We start from the raw sequence: 21,320 nt of genomic DNA on the forward strand, positions 1-21,320 counted from the left end.
TCAAACTCCAAATCATATTAAACCCCATATTCTACTGCAGCAGAACCTGTTTTGAAATGACTCCACCTGCAATTTTCAGTTGAACTGATTATTTAGTCACAGCTTATCCACACGGTAGGTTCTGCAATCAATGGAGACGTAGAAGGTATGAGTCCAAATTGCCTGCTCGTACATAAATGATGGGCTGAACAGGATAGGGCTGATCACAAAATAATGGGGCAGATGTTTGGAATACAGTAATGCAGAGCCTGGCCCCTAGTAGGAGCTGAAATGCTTTTGATGAAGGGTTGATGGTACATAGGCAGAGGTTTACTAACTGGAATGCTGGAATTTCTGTTTTGCTTTGATGATCGCTCTTATACCTGTGAAGGTCATTGCTGTTCTCCAAATATTTCTGGCTCTCTGACTTTGGGTGCAGCAGTAGGCTTGCACTTCCTGCCCCCTTGAGGTTGGGTGGGGTCACGTGACTAGTTCTGTCGACTGTGTTGTCAGTGGAGGGATGTGTGTCGCTTTGGGCAAGGTCATGTAATTGCCAGAAAAAGACCCTCCAGATCTCTCTTTCCTCTCACATGGTGACCAGCAGTGTTTGAGATGGTGGCAGCTCCAGTAGCCTAGAATTCTGAGTGTCTACAATGGGCAGAGGCTTCTGCCAGCGTGTGATAGACATATTACAAGAACCAGAAATAAAACTTTATTAACACCCACGAAGATATGTGGAGTTTTTGTTTGTTTTGTTTGTTTGTTTGTTTTGCTGTAGCATAACCTAGCCAGCCCTGACTAAAATAGTCACTAAATACTAATAAGTACTAAGTTAAGATTTTTAAAAATCTGAATTCAGTGACTTGGGCCATCCATTTAGAAGTTATGAAAATGCTTCTTTAGGTTCTAGGTCACCATGACTCCAATTCTGGGTCCCATTTTTGAAACCTCCTGTTACCCATGAACTCTTTTCTACACTTTCCAGCCTTTATCCTTTGTAACTGAACTGGTCAGTAACAGAGCTTTTTTGTTTGTTTGTTTAGGGAAAAGCTCCAGCAAGCATCAAGAGGCAGCGGTGACCTCTGAAAACAAACGTGCAGGGTCTTCCCAGAGCTACATTTTGCAGCAGCCTGACACTCAGAGCCCACAGAGAATAAAAACCAGTATTGCCCAGCTCCTCAGAGCCTTGGCACTATCCCTTCTACAGCAGTTGTGTGTGTCTGGTGGTAACAGAGCTAGGAAAGGCCCAGGAAACTACTGCTCTTTAGAAAGACCTAGACCTGACCAATCCAGTCTGTAATGCAACCCATTTCTTTCAGGTTTCTTTCTCTGTGTGAGTATGTTAACTTTGCATCCGCAATTGAATTTACTTTCTAAACTAGGGATGCATTTTATATTGTTGCTGTCAATAATTTAAAAAGAAATCTCCCTTAAGTTTATTTTTCAAAGTGCAGGAAATATCCCCAAGGACCTACTGCTTGGAAGCATATGACTGCATTTATCGGCACAAATCACCTATCTGGATGGGAAAAGCTTTACTTAGACCTTAGTTTAGATCTTTTTGGTCTGAAAAATGTGAGTTTGGGATGCTCACTAGTGGTTTTAATACACTGTTGGAGAAGTAAGTGTCTGATTAGCTCTTCATTCTGAGCTTTTTATGTGATGTTTTAAAGTATTTCAGTAAACGTAGAAAGTGCTATTAAGTAAGCAGGATGGTCTATTTGGAGGCTTCATAATCCATTTACTTTATCAGCAAAGAATTTATTGAGCACGTACTAGACTGTGACTGACCTCCTCAGTGGAAGGGACTGTGTCTTGTTCACCTTTTATCTCTACTGCCTAGCCCAGTGTCTGCAATATAATGGGTGCCCGAAGTATGCTTTCATAATCACTATTCAAAGTGCCATGCAAATGCACCCAGAGAAACACAAGGAAGTCTTCATATTGGATGAACTAATAGTCTAGTGGATTAAAGTAAATGCACAATGAATTGTAGCCTGTGACAGCAAAGAAAGAATGATTTGAATATTAGTGGTGTAATACAGACGTATGATGGAGAAGGAAGGGATGTGTGATGGATCCACAAATAATGCAGGAACTTGGGGTCCCTGGGTTCTACTGAGTCTCCACTGACGAGCACTGTGACTGTGGGAAAATTTTTCAACCTTTCTGGACCACTGGGTCTCCAACTGTTAAATGAGGAATTGCCAAACTTTTGACAATTACAAACTTTTAAAAATTGTATTACTGCATTTGAGTGCATTCTTATGAATTTCAAACAAAGCAGATAGGGCAAAAGTTCTCCACTGCTTTAGCTGCACCCCATAAATTTTGGTAAGTTTGTTTTCATTTTCACTCATCTCAAAGTATTTTTTGATCTCCCTTGTGGTTTTATTCTTGGACACATTGGTTATTGAGAGTGTGTTGCTTAATTTCTGCATTTTTGTGAATTTCCCAAATTTCCTTGTTATTGATTTCTAACTTCATTCCATTGTGATTGGGAAACACATGCTTTGTATTATTTCAATCCTTTTAAATGTTTTGTGACTTTTTTATGACCTAACATATGGTTTGTCCTGGAGAATATTCCATGTACAATTGAGAAGAATATGTATTCTGTCATTATTGAATGGAGTTTTCTATAGATGTCTGTTATATCTAGTTGTTTTATCGAGTTATTCAAGTCTATTTCCTTGTTAATCTTTTGGCTAGTTGTTCTACCCATCATTGGAAGTTGTATATTGAAATCTCCCATTATTGTTGTTGTATTGTCTATTTCTCCCTTTAATTCTGCCAGTTTTTGCTTCATGTATTTTGGGTGCTCTGTTGTTTTATATATATATATATATATACACACACACTATATGTATATTATAAAATATATATTCATTTATACAATATATATTATACATCTATATTTAATATATAATATATATATTATACAATATAATATAGATGATAAAGTATATAATATATAATGTATTTTGGGTGCTCTCTTGTTAGGTGTATATATATGCAATATATAATATATATATTTATACAATATATATTATACATCTATATTATACCATATAATATATACACATTATATATTATATATAGGTGTATAATATATGTAATATATAATACCTCTGTATGATGCACATATAGCCTATATTTTCTTGACCCTTTTATCATTATAAAATGTCCTTCATCTCTTGCAACAATTTTTTCTTCAAGTCTGTTTTATCTTCAGCCACTTCAGCTCTCTTTTGATCATTGTTTTAAGGTGCATATTTTTCTGTTATTTTTACTTTCAATCTATCTGTGACTTTGAATCTAAAGTATGTCTTTTGTAGACAGTATGTAGTTGAGTCAAATTTTTTTAACTCATTCTGCCAATCATTTACTTTAATTGGGGTGTTTATTCCTTTTACATTTACTGTAATTACTGAGATAGTTTTATTGGCTGTGCCCCCTAAAATTCATGTGTGGAAGCCCAAACCCCCAATGTGACTATATTTGGAGAAAGGACCTTAAAAGAGGTAGTTAAGGTTAATTGAGGTCATAAAAGTGGGGTCCTAATCCAGTTGGACTTATATCCTTCTAAGACAGGAAGAGACACCAGAGGTCTTTCTCTCTGCGTGTTCACAGAGAAAAGCCCATGTGATGACACAGTGAGAAGGTGACCATCTGCAAGCTAGGAAGAAAGTGTTCACCAGAACCAACCCTGCTAGCAGTTTCCAAACCTGTGAGAAAACAAGTATCTGTTGTTTAAGCTACCTAGTCTGTGGTATTTTCTTACGGCAGCCTGAGCAGACTAATAAAGGTAGGATTTACATCTGCCATTTTACCATTTGTTTCCTACATATCTTATGTCTTCTTGCTCCTGTATTACTCGTTTACTGCCTTCTTTTGTGTTAAATAACTATTTTCTTGTGTAGCATTTTAATTCTCTTGTTAATTCTTTTACTATATATTTTTGAATTATTTTCTTGGTAGTTGTCCTGGGAATTACAATTAACATCTTAATTTAAAACAGTCCAGTTCAAATTAAAACCAACTTAATTTTAATAGTATACAAAACATTGTTCCTATATAACTTCTTTGTGTTGTTATTATTATAAAAATTTGCACTGTGTACCCTTCAACACATATTTATAATTATTATTTTCCGTCTTTAAAGTTAGGAGAAAAAAAGTGTTATAAACAAAAAATACATGAATACTGTCTCAGTGCTTGTTTGTCAATTTCTTCTTCAAAGGATAGTTTTGCAGTACACAGATTTCTTGATTTACACCTTTTTCTTTCAGCACTTTGAAAGAAACTGCTTTCAGCACTGCTTTCCGGCCTCCATGGTTTCTGAAGAAAAATTGGCTGCTAAACTTATTGAAGCCTTTTTTTTTTTTTTTTTGGTATGTAATGAGTTGCTACTCTCTTGCTGCTTTCAAGATTCTCTCCTTGCCTTTTGTATTAGAGAGTTTGAGTATGATGTATCCCGGCATGAATCTCTGAGTTTATACTACTTGGAGTTCAGTGGAGTTCTTGGATATGTAGATTAATGTTTTTCATCAAATTTGAGAAACTTTCAACCATTATTTATTCAAATATTCTTTCTGCTCTTTTCTCTGTCTCCTCTCCTTCTGGAACTCTCACTGTGCATATGATGTTATGGTTGACATATCTCAGACTCTGTTCTTTTTCTTTTTTAATTCTTTTACCCTTCTATTCCTCAGACTAGATCATCTTAATTAACATGATCAAGTTCACTGATTCTTTCTTTTGCCTGATCTAATCTGTTGTTTAACCCCTGTAGTGAATTTTAAAATTTCAGTTATTGTACTTCTCAACTTCAGTATTTCTATTTGGTTCTTTTCTTGTTATTTCTGTTTCTTTACAATAACCTCTATTTGATGAAACATTAATCTCATACTCCCCTTTGGCTCTTTAAACATGGCTTTCTTTAAGTATTTTGTTTGTTTGTTTGTTTGTCTTTTAACATATTTTATTGTTTTGTTTTTGTTTTTTTTTTTTTTGCGGTACGCGGGCCTCTCACTGCTGTGGCCTCTCCCGCTGCGGAGCACAGGCTCCGGACGCGCAGGCTCAGCGGCCATGGCTCACAGGCCTAGCCGCTCCGCGGCATGTGGGATCTTCCCAGACCGGGGCATGAACCCGCGTCCCCTGCATCGGCAGGCGGACTCTCAACCGCTGCGCCACCAGGGAATCCCCTAACATATTTTAAACAGTTGATTTAAAGTCTTTGACTAGTGAGTCCAATGTCTGGGCTTCCTCAAGGACAGTTTCTATTGATTGCTTTTTCCTCCCTCTGTGTATGGTTTATACTTTCTTGTATATTTGCATGTCTTATATTTTTTGTTGTTGTTGAAAACTGGACGTTTAAAATAATACAATGTGCCAATTCTAGAATTCAGAGTCTGCCCCATTTCCAGAGTTTGTTATTATTGCTGTTTTTTGTAATTGTTGTTTACTTAGTAAATTTTCTGAACAATTCTGTAGAGCCTGTATTCTTTGTCATGTGTGACCACTGAACTCTCTGCTTGGTTAGCTTTGGTGGTCCCTAGTAATCCACCAGAGATTTCATTATCCAAAGGTGAGAGCTCAGGGTATTCTCAGGTCTTTTCTAATCATGTGAACCGTCCTGACATGTTCACAGCCCTGTGCATAACTGTTTTGCACAATCCCTGAAATTGTACAATTTGTATCAATATATCATGGCTTGTACATGCATATATGTATTTTATTCTTACTAGAATGGTGAGGACACTGTACAAAACTAATTCAGCTTTTTAAATGTCACTTTTTGATACATGCACATTCCAACAACGCTCTCTACCTTAAACTTACTGATTAGTAAGGAACAACAGAAAGGACAAGGAACTTTCTTCTGTGCTTGAAGCAAGTTCTGGTTTGAATGAAAAACATGCCTCTTCGGGCTGTCACAGCCCCCACTCCCTCAGTTACAGATACAGTGTGCTTATTTTGTATTCGCTTTGAGTCTCACTGAATTTCCATGTATCCACTAGAATTCTTTGCTCCTTTTTCATCATGAATGCTATACATGAGCGGGGCAACCAGACCAGTGAGCATGCATATTGCACGTACCTCCTGGGTTCATGCACATGCTCCATTGTCCCATTGGACTTCACTTACAACACACAAGTTCAAAGATAAAAGAATTTTAAGATGACTATAACTCGTGTTGTGATGGCATGACAAGAGTTCTCACCAACGAGATGGAGGCAGAAGCCTACTGGGACTTCTGGAGAAGTCCTGCTTTCAAGAAACATTCGTTATTCCTTGTTTCTTTGATTTTATTTTTTTACTCCTGCTTAAAATGGGGACATGAGACTGAAGGATGGGCAGCTGGTTGCCTAGGAGGCAATGAACATGAAGGTAAGAACATGTGGTTAGGAGGTTGGAATAAAAAGCTGAAGGGAACATGGATCTTCAGAGCCTCTACTTCTTATGTGAAGAAAATAAATCCCTGTTTGATGAAGCCACTATTTTTCAGGTGTCTGTTACTTGTTGCAGAATGCATCCGTAACTTATACTCATTAATTTTAAATACTGCATTTATCAGGTACTAAATTCCCATAGACACATGATTCTCTTTCTATACTTTTAAACCATCCCGTCCCACTAAATTTTCCCACTGATTTTTAAAACACATTTCTATGCTAAAATCACACTTTTAACAGCTATAGATTTATGGGATGTTTTGCAATCTGTTAGAGTAATGCCTCTGTTTATTTTTTTTTAAAGGCCTTAGTTAATTCTGTCCATATTCACTTCCCTATGAATTTTAAAACACGCTTGTCAATTTCTGTGAAAATTCAGTAGAATTTTGATTGAGATTACATTGAATTTATGGATTCATTTGGGAAGAATCGACATCTTAAAATTTTCAGTATTTCCATCTAGGAGGAACATAGCATAACCCTCCATTTCTGTAGATCTTCCATATTTATTTAGATCTCCCATATTTCCTTCAGTAACATTTTAGTTTTACTTACATAGGGCCTGCACATTCTTGTTAGATTTATTGCTAGGTATTATATCTTTTGTTTCTATTGTGAATGGGATTTGTTTTTTTCCCATTGTGTTTTCTAATTGGTTTTTGCTAATTTATGGTAAAGCTATTATTTTTTATTAATCTTGATTTTGTATTCAGCCAGCTGGCTAGATTATTTCCCTCAGATGCTTTCGAGGATTCCCATTTCAGCTCTAAAAGTGCTAGAACTTAGGTGTTATAGAACTTCATAATTGGAAGGTGATACTTGGTCAAGGTCAAAGGAAAAGCTTCACGGAAGGGGTGAGATTTCACTGTCATCATTATTTAAGGCTAATTCTACTGGTGGGAATGTCTCCAAGTCTGTGTGTTTGTTTATTTTTAGTGGTTTGTTTACTTTTAGTGATAGGCTTTCTGCTTCCTTCAGGCTCCTCTGCATTTCTTTATTGTTCAATCCCTGCCTGCACAATTGTTTCCAAAGGTGCTATAACGTGATGGGCTGAGTAAGCATTGCAGCAGAAATTCCCGAAACAGCTCCAGCATTGCTCACAGTTGTTCTTACTGGTAATCAATATCTTCTTTTGCCCCCAAATCTGAAGAGCTAAGACGTGAATTCAGATTTTTTTACTAGGAACTATATTGGAAGTCCACAGCCAAGTTTTTCAATAAACATTTTAGACTTTTGGCTTACTAGGTTGAAATTGAACTTGGAGTGATTCTGAAAGAATGACTGGTAGCCAAGAAGTCATATTACCTTCTCTTACTCCACAACCCTCAAAGTCCCTAAAAAATGTGTCTTCTATTGATAGTGTTAACAAATATTTAGCACTCAGCTTCCAACGTCTTGCTTTTGACCATGGTAATACACATGCTTTAATGGACCAGTGTTCAAACTTGGACTTACCATGACATCTGTATTGCATGTCATGCATGTATCTTCACATCTGGAACATTTTAGATGTTTCCAAACTAAACGAGCAGTGGGGGAGAGAAAGGGAGAGATGGGAAGCCTTCTTTTCCAAATAGATAAGTCTCTGAAAATTTTCCTGAAACTCTGAAGATATCTGAGGGATAGTAATCTCTGAGTCAAGAGGCCTGTGTTGAAACATGGCTCTACTACTTAATAGCTATGCCAGTCCCCTAATTCATCCTCCGCCTCCCTAAGTCTTGTTTTCCTCTCACAGGAGTGTTGTAAGGGTAAAGTGAGATGAGGTTGACAAAAGAACCATGTAAACTGTAAAGTACTATGCAGATGTGAATTGTTAGTAACTGCAGAATGTTGAACACTTCTCTTTACCTGCTGTAACATGCTTAGAGAGGTGTAACCCAAAGGTGAAAAGAACCCCCAAATGGTCCCAATACATAAGAAAATCATACTTCAGCATGATGAAAACCTTTATAAAATATATAATTGGGGGCTTCCCTGGTGGCGCAGTGGTTGAGAATCCGCCTGCCAATGCAGGGGACACGGGTTCGAGCCCTGGTCTGGGAAGATCTCACATGCCGCGGAGCAACTAGGCCCGTGAGCCACAACTACTGAGCCTGCGCGTCTGGAGCCTGTGCTCCGCAACAAGAGAGGCCGCGATAGTGAGAGGCCCGCGCACCGCGATGAAGAGTGGCCCCCGCTTGCTGCAACTAGAGAAAGCCCTCACACAGAAACGAAGACCCAACACAGCCAAACATAAATAAATAAATAATAATATATATATATGTATATATATAGTTAAAGTAAAATGCGTGACTTCACGATAAAATATTGATGAAAATTTCAAAAACAAGTCATAAAATATAAATGCAAATAGTTAGCATTGTTTTGATGTTTGAACTAGTGGCTTCAAAATCGAAAAAGAAGAAACACAGCTGTGACAGCTTGACTGAATCAAATGCACAGAATCACTTCAGTCTTGTCAAGCCCCCTACCTGATATCTCTCCCTAGTGTTAGAGAGCATACACTTTTCTGATTGGTTACATTCTGATTGGTTACATTCAGTCTTGTCAAGCCCCCTACCTGATATCTCTCCCTAGTGTTAGAGAGCATACACTTTTCTGATTGGTTACATTCTGATTGGTTACATTCAGTCTTGTCAAGCCCCCTACCTGATATCTCTCCCTAGTGTTAGAGAGCATACACTTTTCTGATTGGTTACATTCTGATTGGTTACATTCAGTCTTGTCAAGCCCCCTACCTGATATCTCTCCCTAGTGTTAGAGAGCATACACTTTTCTGATTGGTTACATTCTGATTGGTTACATTCAGTCTTGTCAAGCCCCCTACCTGATATCTCTCCCTAGTGTTAGAGAGCATACACTTTTCTGATTGGTTACATTCTGATTGGTTACATTCAGTCTTGTCAAGCCCCCTACCTGATATCTCTCCCTAGTGTTAGAGAGCATACACTTTTCTGATTGGTCACATTCTGATTGGTTACATTCAGTCTTGTCAAGCCCCCTACCTGATATCTCTCCCTAGTGTTAGAGAGCATACACTTTTCTGATTGGTCACATTCTGATTGGTTACATTCAGTCTTGTCAAGCCCCCTACCTGATATCTCTCCCTAGTGTTAGAGAGCATACACTTTTCTGATTGGTCACATTCTGTCTCTTGACTGTGTGTAGGAGACACTGGCTTTCAGATGATGATGATCATCATCATCGCATTAATTCTTATTGCTGCTGTAACAGATTCCCCCAAACTTCGTGAAAACAACACAGATTTACTGTTTTATAGTTCTGGAGGTCAGAAGTCCAAAATGGGTCAGCAGGGATGTGTTCCTTCCGGAGGCTCTGGGAGAGAATCTGTCCCCTGCCTTTTCCAGTTTCTACAGGCCGCCTGGGTCAATGACTCTCTTGGCATCTCTCTGACATCTGCCTCCATCATCACCGTACCTTCTCTGAAATCTGATTCTCCTGCCTCCCTCTTTTTAAAAAAAAAAACACTTTATTTTTATTTATTTGTTTTTTTTGCGGTACGCGGGTCTCTCACTGTTGTGGCCTCTCCCTTTGCGGAGCACAGGCTCCGGACGCGCAGGCTCTGTGGCCATGGCTCACGGGCCCAGCCGTTCCACGGCATGTGGGATCTTCCCGGACCGGGGCACGAACCCGTGTCCCCTGCTTCGGCAGGTGGACTCTCAACCACTGCGCCACCAGGGAAGCCCCTGCCTCCCTCTTATAAGGATCCTTGTGCTCATCACATCACATCAGCCCACCTGGATAATCCAGGATACCCTCCCCCCATCTCAAGGCCCTTAATCACCTCTGCAAAGTCCCTTTTGCCATGTGAGATAACATATTCACAGATTCCTGTGGAGGTGCACATCTTGGGGGAGGGGCAACATTCAGGCCATCATAATTACTGACAACACAACACTTACGAGCATTGTTTACGTGATAAGCACCATTCTAGGCACCTCAAATACATTCAATCAAAAAACCTGATGAGAAAGATAATATTCTCTCCACCCTAAGGTCATGCCATTGAGGCGCAAAGAGGTTAAGTAACTTGCCCAACGTCAGACAGCTAGGATTTCAACCCAGGTGGGCTGACTCTAGAGCCCAAACTCTTCACCAGTATGCTTTTGCAAAGTGAACAGATTGGTCCACTAGATGTTGAGGAAGCAGAAACTCCTAAATATAGTTATTGCAGAGGCTATGATTTTATAACAACGATGGTAATAAATGTTTTAATCGTGGTTTACAATTTCTAAAGCACATTCCCAGCAATTTCCATGAAACTTTCCCATAATCCTATATCTCAAAATAATCTTTCTTTTTACGAAATCCTCTTCTTTTTTGACTTATTTAAATAGCAAGGGTTTGTAATATGCCTTCCACTGGAATTTGTGTACATGTGTATTTGTTCTGTCTGTTCAACTGTGAGACCCCTAAGTAAAGCGGAAACAAGCATCCGTTTCGTAAACAAAGCAAAACAAAACAAAACTTAGTAGAGTGACTTGAAATTGATAGTATTCATAAATACGTGTTCAGTTGAATAGTATACATGAGACCGAGTACTGTTTTGGAAGTACTATAGAACCTACAAAGTAGATATGATAGACTGCACTTTGATGACCCCAGAGAACCATCCCTTTCAGGATCCAGGTTTTTGAGTGTTATCCTCTCATCTGACTCTGGGCTGAGTCTACAACCGCTTTAACCAACTGAATATGATGAAAGTGATGTTTTCCCCCTCTTAGAATGGATTTGTACCCAGTGCCTTACGTGTCCCTGGATCTGGGAAAGAACTGAGAAGCTTTCATTTTCCGAAGTCCAGACCCCTGATGCCACGGGACTGGATTGTCTCAAAGTGTTTCTCAGGGTTGAGGGGGCCCAATCTAAAGCTGGAAGCTGGGCTCTTCAGGGCCCTGAGAGGGTCAGGGACCTGCACCAGGGTAGGAAGGACTCAAATAGGGTTGGCTGCATGGGTCCTGGAGAGGCTGGAAGCTGCATGCCACCCTTGGGAATCTCAGCCAACCGTCAGCCCAGGGCTGGTGCAGAGGAGGCTGAGCACAGTGCCTCCTAGTGGATGGTGAGGGCTGTGGTAGAAAGGCCAGGAGGAGCTGCTGGGACCCCTCCTTGAGGTTTTTCTTAATGGCTTAAATGGTAGAATTCATGAATGGCTTCAAAAGGAGAAAAGGGGTAGATCTCACTTCCACACTTCATGGTGGGGTAAGCCCACCCCAGTGCTGTTGAAATGAACACATTTAATGAGCAGTTACTGTGTGCCTGGTCCTTGCAGACATTTCTCCTTTGATGCTCACAACAGCCCTGTTATCATGTAGACCAGGTCTCAGAGCAGGACACGTTTGCACTTCAAAACACACATTCAGCTTAACCTGAAGCTCAGGCTTTTAGCCACCCTCTTATACCGCCTGTCTCAATTCTAAACTCAATTTAAAATTTGAATCAAATTTAGCAACTTAATCCTCTGATGCTGGGGGTTGAAGTTCAAGAACCAGGTTTAGGAAGGTTTTTCTCCTTAGGCTTTGCAGAGGAAAACCATCTGCAAACATCAAGTGCTGCTGGATTAAAGAGAATATATTTCAAAGGGAGTTGTTATTTTATTTTCAGGATTAAATGCCCTCCTTTTTAAAATCTTGGGTTTAAAATTTTCAATGTAGACACCCAGTTTGGTGGAGCGCTGGCTGAGAATGGACATCTGTCCCCACCACATGCCACCCTAGTCTTAGCCATGCGTCCCAATGTCCAGGTCCCTCTGCTACAGTCACGCCTGAGTCACCATTTTTGGACAGAGTCTGTGGACCCCATGAAGGGCCCTGTGGGGACCAGAAATCCAGTACACTCACAGTAGTCAAAGATGTTTACAATGTGAATCAGCAGTTAAGAGCAACTTCTTCCCCCCTAAAAAGTCACATCTTTCATACAAACTATACTAATTATGCTGTTTAGTTTTGTTTTTCCAAGGCAAATGACAAGAAAAATGTATAACCAAGGGACTGGTTGACAGAAGTGAAGAAATATGAGACAGCTAAAATAGAGAACGAAAAATAATGAGAAAAATGATTAAAAGAACTGAATTGTGTGGCTTGCTGTATGGGTAATGAGCCTGAACTAAGTTGCATGTATTTATGGAACCTACAGGATAGATGGGGGGAGTAGGTTCCTCCCAATCTCTAACTGGATTTTGTTTTCAAACTGGGTGGATAATTTAACAGCAGAGTGAGAGAGCTGTCCTGGGGTCACCCTGGCTGTGACCCTGTAAGAGAAGCTGGCCATGTACACAATTTCCACTTTTATTATTATTTTTTTTTCTCCTGCCCTCAGATTCCACTCTGTCTGGACTTATCTGGAATTTCACACCCATTCATACTCATATATTCATTGCCTCCCTCCCCAGCCTCAGATCTGCTTACCAAGAGTCTCCTTTTCACCCTATATTAGTTTCCTGTAGTTGTGTAACAAATTACCCCAAATCGGGAGGCTTAAAATCAACAGAAACTCATTCTCTCACTGTTCTGGAGGCCAGAAATCTGAAATCAAGGGGATGGCAGGACTGAACTCTCATTCAAGGGTCTAAGGGAGAATCCTTCTTTGTCTCTTCAGGCTTCTGGTGGCCCCAGGTGTTCCCCGACTTGCAGCTGCAGAACTCAAGTCTCTGCCCCTGTCTTCACATAGCCCTCTCCTCCTCTCCCTCTGCCTTTCTCTTATAAGAACCCTTGTCACAGGATTTCGGGCCCACTCAGATAACCCAGGATGATCTCATCTGGAGATCCTTGACTTACTGGCATCTGCAAAGACCCCTTTTCAGAATAAAGTCCCACCAGAGGTTTGGGGTGGTCATATCCATTGGTGGGGAGCCATCACTGAACCCCTTCTTCTAAATTCAAGGATTTCTTACTCCCTAGGCAAGAGAATAATCAATCAAAAAGGAATCCATTTCTATCCACCAAGGCATTTTGTAACATACTTTCCTGGCCTCTCCAGGTTTCTTATAAGCCACAGCTGTTTAAGATCATCACTCACTTGTAATCTCTTTCTCAGATCTCCCTTGAAACTCCTAGTCTGCTTGGCTTTAGGGTTCTATGTATTCAGCTCTCATTCTAGTCGGTATACCTTTCATAGTCCTTCCTTTGTTACTTTACTATGTATCAACAGATCCATTTAGATTTCCAGACCAGAGGCTGTACACCCTGGTTTGCCTGAGACAGTCCTGGCTGATCTCAGTGTCCTTTCTGGTTGATACCCTCTTATCTCTCAAAATCCTGGTTTGGGTGATACCCCTTAGCTGGAACATTTTCCTTTCTAGAGGCAGGACTTAAGGGACAATTGACAGAAAGCATTCTGTTTAGTGAGTGATGAGTGATGAAGAGGGTGAGGCCTTTGCCTGACCTTGCAAATTTGGAGGCTAAAAAATGGGCGTGGGGAAGGTTTGAAAGAGAGAGTAGCACACAGAATAGGCCACAGAGTAGATCAAGACCAGACTCCATTCCACTGACTAAGGGGAGAATGAGCCTCTCCTAACAGCGTGGGGCCTGTTTCCCTGTCTGAAATAGTCCAAGAGCAATTAGCTTCTGAAATTTGAACCTCTGATCCAATCTTATTATTTGATTTGGTGAAATATGGTCTCTACAAGTTTGCAAGCAAAATACTTCCCAGAATGATTTGGTGACAATTTAAGCAACTTTTAAAAAAATTTTTCCCCACCTCTACTCAAGGAACCGAGGGATTCTGTCTTTCGGGGGAGGTGCTCATAGGACAATGGACTTCACCTCTCTGTCTCTCTCAACACTCAAAACACAGGGAGCTGCTTAAAGAGCTGGGCACATTGTTCAGTTTGAAAGAACACCCCTGTTTTTTTTGCACCACCCTCACAGTCCAATAAATCATCAAAGGGAGGATGAAATGGTGCAATCACTTTGGAAGACAGTGTGGCAATTTCTTAAAAAGTTAAATATACTCCTCCCTCATGACCCAGCAGCTTGACTCTTAGGTATTTACCTAAGAGAAATGAAACTTTATGTTCATTATAAGGGTTGTACAGGAATACTGACAGCAATGTTATTCAGAATAGCCCCAAACTGGACAAATCCCAAATGTTCCTCCACAGGAGAATTGAGAGACCTATAATAATATAATCATGTAATGGAACAGTAGTTAGCAATTAAAAACAATTACTGATTAAATCAACTGATCACCAAGTCCTATGGACTGTACTCTCCAAAATCTATCTGCTTCCCTCCCCTCACTATCACCATGCTAGTCCAAACTCCCATAATCATCCCTCACTCTGAGGAATGCAACAGTCTTCACCTGGCTTCCCCCCTTCTGCTCATCCTTCCTCACATCCATTCCCCACACAGCAGCCAGAGTGATCTTCCAAAACATGACTCTGATCTTGGCACCCACTTACTCCGACCCTTCCTCCCCTCCCCCATCTCCAGTGAGTCAAATTCCTTCATGCACTGGGGTCTGGCCAAGGTCGTTCTGCCCGCAACACAGCACTCCCCATCTTCTCCTGCTCAACTTACTCCTCATCTCCTCCAGGAGGGGAGGTGGGCTCTGGTCCTGTTTTAGAGCAAGACTCTGTCACCCTTTCTAGTGGCATCCTGTGCTTTCAATCCTCATGGTACCATCACAATGATTGTGAAACAGGGTTTAGACTGATTACTTGTTATTTTATTTTTTTTGGTATTATTTTCCTATTGTGGCTATAACAAATTACCACAAACTTAGTGGCTTAAAATAACACAAGTTTATTATCTTACATTTCTGGAGGTCAGAAAGCCAAAAAGTGTTTCCCTGGGCTGAAATCAAGGTGTCAGCAGGGTTGCATTCCCTCTGGAAACTTTAGGGGAAAATCCATTTTCTTGCCTTTTCCAGCTGCTAAAGGTCACATACATTCCTTGGCTTGTGGCCCCTTCTCTCTCTCCTGACTCTGCTTTTTATCACATCTCTCTTGACTCTGGTCCTCCTGCCTCTCTCTTATAAGGATGCTGGTGATTACCTTGGGCCTACCTGGATAATCCAAGCTCATTTTTCCTTCTCAAGAACCTTAGCTTAATAATATCTTCAAAGTCCCTTTGTGCAAGGTAACATATTTACAAGGTCCAAATGTTAGGATGTAGACATTTTGGGGGCCACTCTTTGGCCTATCACATTTGTCTTCTCCCCAAATATTAAGCTCTACTGAAGATAAGGACCACACCTGTCTTGTCCACTGCTGCACTCAGATTGCTAGCAGGTGCCTTGCACATTATAGGTGCTAAATAATACATTTGCTGCGTAAAGTAATAGCATTGGGGCCACTTGCATGCAATTCGCTTAGATTTTATAATTCCATGTTTCAGTTTTATTTCCAAGTTTAAGACTGTAATGTCTTTTGTAGTTCTGTAGCCATTAAGGAAAGAGGGCCCATTCTACCTGGACCTTCTAGCCTCAAGCCAAAATTGTTCTAAAAACCACCTGTTCCACGACTCAGTGATTCACTATTTTTGTCTATAGAGTTTTTCTACATTAAATTATCTTTGCCTAATTATCTAACGCTTGGGACCAAACTCCCTTGAACTCCTTCTACTTTAAAAGTGTTCTCACCTGCCTCATGAATGCCACAATTTGCAGGAATCAGCTGCATCCTCCAGCCCAACAGGCTTCTAAGAGATTTTTGGCCCAACCGTGTATCTCCAAGCCAGAGCTCTTCAAACACTATTTCCAACCTCTACATACTACTTTGTTGGCAATCTACAAATGGAGTACCTGATATCAGTATTCTTTTTAAAAAATTTATTTTATTGAAGTATAGTTGATTTATAAGGTTGTGTTTCTGCTATACAGCAAAGTGATTCAGTTGTACATATATATACACATTCTTTTTCATATTATTTTCCATTGTGGTTTATTATAGGATATTGAATGTAGTTCTCTGTGCTGTACAGTAGGACCTTGTTGTTTTTCCATCCCGTATATACTAGTTTGCATCTGTTAACCCCAAACTCCCAATCCATCCTTCCTCTCCCCTCTCTCCCCCTTGGCAACCACAAGTCTGTTCTCTATGTCTGTGAATCTCTTTCTGTTTCACAGATAGGTTCATTTATGTCATATTTTAGATTCCACATGTAAGTGATATCATATGGTATTTGTCCTTTCTCTGACTTACTTCACTTAGTATGATAATCTCTAGGTCCATCCATATTGCTGCACATGGCATTATTTCATTCTTTTTTTTATGGCTGAGTACTATTGCAGTGTGTCTATATGTTATACATATGCCACAGTTTTTTCATCCATTTATCTGTTGATGGACATTAAGGTTGTTTTCATGTCTTGACTATTGTAACTGGTGCTGCTATGAACATTGGGATGCATGTATCTTTTTGAATTATAGTTTTTTTGATGTGTGCCCAGGAGTGGAATAGCTGCATCATATGGCAACTCTATTTTTGTTTTTTGAGGGATCTCTATACTGTTTTCCATAGTGGCTGCACCAATTTACGTTCCCACCAACAGTGTAGGCGGGTTCCCTTTTCTCTACATCCTCTCCAGCACTTATTATTTGTGGACTTCGATATCAGTATTCTGAGAGCCATATGATAGCACAAAAAGTACAATAATTTCAACTCAATTTTAAGAGTATTGTTTTAGCCTCTGCCATATTGAGAATCTCCCAGGTCAGGAGAGGGAAAGAAGAGATGAAAGAAAGGTGTGTGTGTGTGTTTAAAGCAGGGACACACTACAACTGCATACTGAACCCATTTCTTTTTTTCTTTTTTTTTTTGGTGATACGTGGGCCTCTCACTGTTGTGGCCTCTCCCGTTGCAGAGCACAGGCTCTGGACGCGCAGGCTGAGCAGCCATGGCTCATGGGCCCAGCCGCTCCGCAGCACGTGGGATCTTCCCGGATCGGGGCACGAACCCATGTCCCCTGCATCGGCAGGCGGACTCCCAACCACTGCGCCACCAGGGAAGCCCCTGAACCCATTTCTAAATTGAAACTTTCGTAGATAAGTGAAATAAGTGAATTCTTTCAATAAACTAAAACAAAAATAGAGAAAATTGTCAGTCAAACCAATTCCTCAATATCATGTCCTCAAGGAAGGAAAAGTTGGTTATCTAGATTTTTTGTTTTTTTACAGCTGTTTTGATTTTATGTAGGACCAGTCTGATTTGAAAGTATTATTCATCTGGTAAATAACCAAACAGATTTAGGACACTGCAAACCTAATTCCACTCATGAGCATCTTCTTGTCTTATCTGTTCTGTTTTGAAATCCTGTCTTGGCTTGTTCCACAAGGACCTTATGAAATGTTCCTCCTCCCGTCCCCCCCACCAAAAAAGTGGAGCAGTACAGTCATTAAGCCCATTGTCTCCTCCTAGCCTTGCCTGGACTTAGAGCACAATGCCTGGACGTATGAGGCTGTGGAGCATTATTCATTGCTCACAGAGAGGCCAAGTGAGTCGGGATTAGCCTCAACAATGCACCCTGCTATTTGCTATTTGGCCAGGAGCAGGGTTCTCATCCAATACAACGCTTGTGCACATTCAGCTCATTGCTTGTCCATGTACATCCCCACACACGGGGAGGAGTTTTGCAATCCAAAGTGACAACCATGTGTCCTTGGCTTTGTTCCCACCAGGGACAGGAAGGAGACTGCTCTGTGCTCTGCATTCTATCTCCTTGGCTGCTAACCCTCTAATGCAATTATCTGGGAAAAGGACTCGAGTTTGCTTGTAGTCTTTATATGGACATCTTGTGCTGGTTATTAAGGCACTTTGACTTAACCTCAAGTGGTCACTAAGGTATCCAGGCATCACGATGAGAACTTCACTGGATCAATACTAGAAAATTACTTCAAGAAAAGGGAAATCAAGCTGAAGAGAAATATGGCCAAGAGACTCATATATAACTAGTCCTCTGTTTAGGGATATCAAAGCCTGTGTTGCTGAACATAAGTAGGAAGCTTGAAGAATAGACTTAAATTTTACAAAGGGAAGAAGACTCTTCCATTGAGTGCTAAAAGTATTATAAAATTTCCAAGTCCAGGTCTTGTAAAGTCATTGCCTCCCTTCAGTCCTTACGTGATTTAGATCCCCTTTGGCTGTGAGGGTAGTGTGTGAGGGACTCCTTCTGATTCATAGGAAACCAGTGTAGCTACAAGCACCTGCCTCAGAACTACCTATCATTTTGAGTCCAAATATTTAGTCCAGCAGCAGAGGCTGACAGAAACTGACAGGCATTTTGAATTTAGTCCTTCATAGAGCAACAGGTAAGCAATGATCACCTGTGTATGAGGAAGCCTCCATATGAGAAATTTACTCAGCCAGGTACCTCCCTGCTGTGACCAGAGGAAAAAGCAGCCCTTCAATTCAGTACCTGCATTATTTTCCTATCGCCTCTGTGACAAATTACGGCATTACTGGTTTTAAGCAACACAAACTTAGCATCTTATAATTCTGGAGTTCAGCAGTCCAAAATGGGTCTCACTGGACAAAAATCAAGATTTCAGCAGAGTTACTTTGCTTCTGGAGACTCTAGAGGGAAATATGTTTCCTTCCCTTCTTCAGCTTCTAGAAGTTGCCCTCAATCCTTGGTTCGTGGCCCCTTCCAGCAATCCCACCACTCTGACACCTGCTTCCATTGTCACGGTTCCTTTTCTGACCCTCCTGACTCCCTCTTTCTCTTATAAGGACCCTTGTGATTACATTGGGCACAACCAGATAACCCAGGATCATCTCAAGATCATTATATTTCATCACATGTGCAAAATCCTCTTTGCCATGTAAGGTAATATACTCACAGTTTCAACGACTAAGACTTGGACATCTCTGGAGGCTATTATGCTGCCAAACCCAGTACCCCTTTTCATTTTCAAGCCAGAAGCTATTGGACATTTCTATATTTAACTCTGGCTCTACTCATCTCAACTGACCCAAAGTATTACTTGTAACTTCCTACTCCTTTACAAGATTGAGAGCGTCTAAGAAAAGCAGATGCTGTATTCTGCTTACTTACTGTTGCATTCTTCGTAGTCCTTAGCACGATGGAAAAAAAGTCAATAAAACGGACTTACTGAAAATTAAAAACTCCTGCCCATTGAAAGACATCACTGAGTGCTTTCCCAGGCAGCTGCCGAAGATGGCGGAGGGGCAGGTCCTGGTGCTCGATGGCCGAGGCCATCTCCTGGGCCTCCAGGCGGCCATCATGGCCAAGCAGGTGCTTCTGGGTTGAAAGGTGGTGGTCGTGCGGCCGTGAAGGCATCAGCATTTATGGAAATTTCTATAGAAACAAGTTGAAGTACCTGGCCTTCCTCTGCAAACGGATGCGGCCCCTACCACTTCCGAGCCCCCAGCCACATCTTCTGGCGGACAGTGCGAGGCGTGCTGCCCCACAGGACCAAGCGAGGCCAGGCCGCTCGGGACCGCCTCAAGGTGTTTGATGGGATCCCGCCACCCTATGACAAGAAACAGCAGATGGTGGTTCCTGCCGCCCTCAAGGTTGTGCGTCTGAAGCCTGTGCGGAAGTTTGCCTACCTAGGGCGGCTGGCTCGTGAGGTTGGCTGGAAGTACCAGGCAGTAACAGCCACCCTGGAGGAGAAGAGAAAGGAGAAGGCCAAGATCCACTACCGCAAAAAGAAGCAGCTCCTGAGGCTACGGAAGCAGGCCGAAAAGAACAGAGAGAAGAAAACTGACAAGTTCACAGAGGTCCTCAAGACCCATGGATTCCTAGTCTGAGCGCAATAAAACGGACTGTTTATTCTTAATGCTTGGCCTGGCCTGCCCTTCCTCCATCGCCACCTTAGGATGTGGGGGACCCCCAGGGGCTGCCATCCAGGTGCCACAGGCAGTCTGGGGCTTAGAAGACTGGGTATAGTGAAGTGGCCTTAGTCACTGCTGTTTAAGAAAGGCCATTTTAAAAGAGTAGACAGTTATAAGGGCTGTGCAGGCAGAATTTGCCTGTGACCTATTCATTCGTGAGAGTTTTAGGACATGGACAGTTGGAACAACCAGTTGTGTTGCAATATTGGCAAAAGTGAGCTGGAAGACCTAATTGGAAGGGACCCCCGCATCGCTTACAGGGAGTCTGTTTAAGTGTCCCACATGGTCAGTACTATACTCTGCAGCTGTCAGGATGTGAGAGAATGCTTGGGCAGCATGAGTCTGGGGTTCTAAAAGGTGTTTATGGAAGGGAAATATGGCCCAAGGGGTCACAGGCATTGCCCTTGTGTCTTCCCTATATTTTGTGATCCAAAACTAATAAATTATTTTTAAAGAAAAATAAAAAAGAAAAAGAAAGACATCATTGAGTAGCGGGGCAAAATTAGATGGGATTTCTGCTTCCAGCAATGTCTAAATAACAGGGACTAGGTTTACCTTCCTTCCTAAAACAACTAAAAAAAATCTGGATAAAATATATGGCACAATAGTTATTAAGATTTGGACAACAAACAATGAAAGACAGTGAACCCTGAGAGATGGGAAATAAATGCAGTGAACCCTACACTTGCCTTGATGTGCCCCTTGGAGGGAGTTTCTGTCTGAAGCGGAGAATGGGATCCCAGGGAGAGTACTTTGATGGAGTCTGTGTGGATAGAGTTTGCAGGGTAGAGAGTTGGAGGATAGAAAAGAGACCTGTAGAGGGTCCTGCTCAAGTCTTCAGCTAAGTACTGACCAGTGCAGGTTTGTGAAGAAACTATCCAGGTCTGGGGAAAGAACTCTCTGAAAAGAATAGAAGAACAGTACCAGGAACTCACACAAAGCCAGAAATAGTTCCTATTCCCAGCAGGCAGAGTAGAAAACCTCATAATTCATGTGGCATTGGGTAGAGTTCTCAGAAGGCTTAGCTTCAGTTTTGAGACAAAGGTACCCTAGAATAAAGCCTGCT

At 41.2% G+C, this 21,320-nt stretch overlaps 1 pseudogene across 1 annotated transcript; it reads left to right on the forward strand.

The window, feature by feature from the left end:
• Positions 1 to 19,574: 19,574 nt before the first annotated feature.
• LOC309825177 (large ribosomal subunit protein uL13-like) lies at positions 19,575 to 20,170 on the forward strand (annotated as a pseudogene). Its single transcript has one exon. The product of its transcript is annotated as a large ribosomal subunit protein uL13-like (transcript).
• The last annotated feature ends 1,150 nt before the right edge of the window (positions 20,171 to 21,320 follow it).

The sequence above is a fragment of the Grampus griseus genome (assembly GCF_964374135.1).
Source record: "Grampus griseus genome assembly, chromosome: 7".
Lineage (NCBI taxonomy): Eukaryota > Metazoa > Chordata > Mammalia > Artiodactyla > Delphinidae > Grampus > Grampus griseus.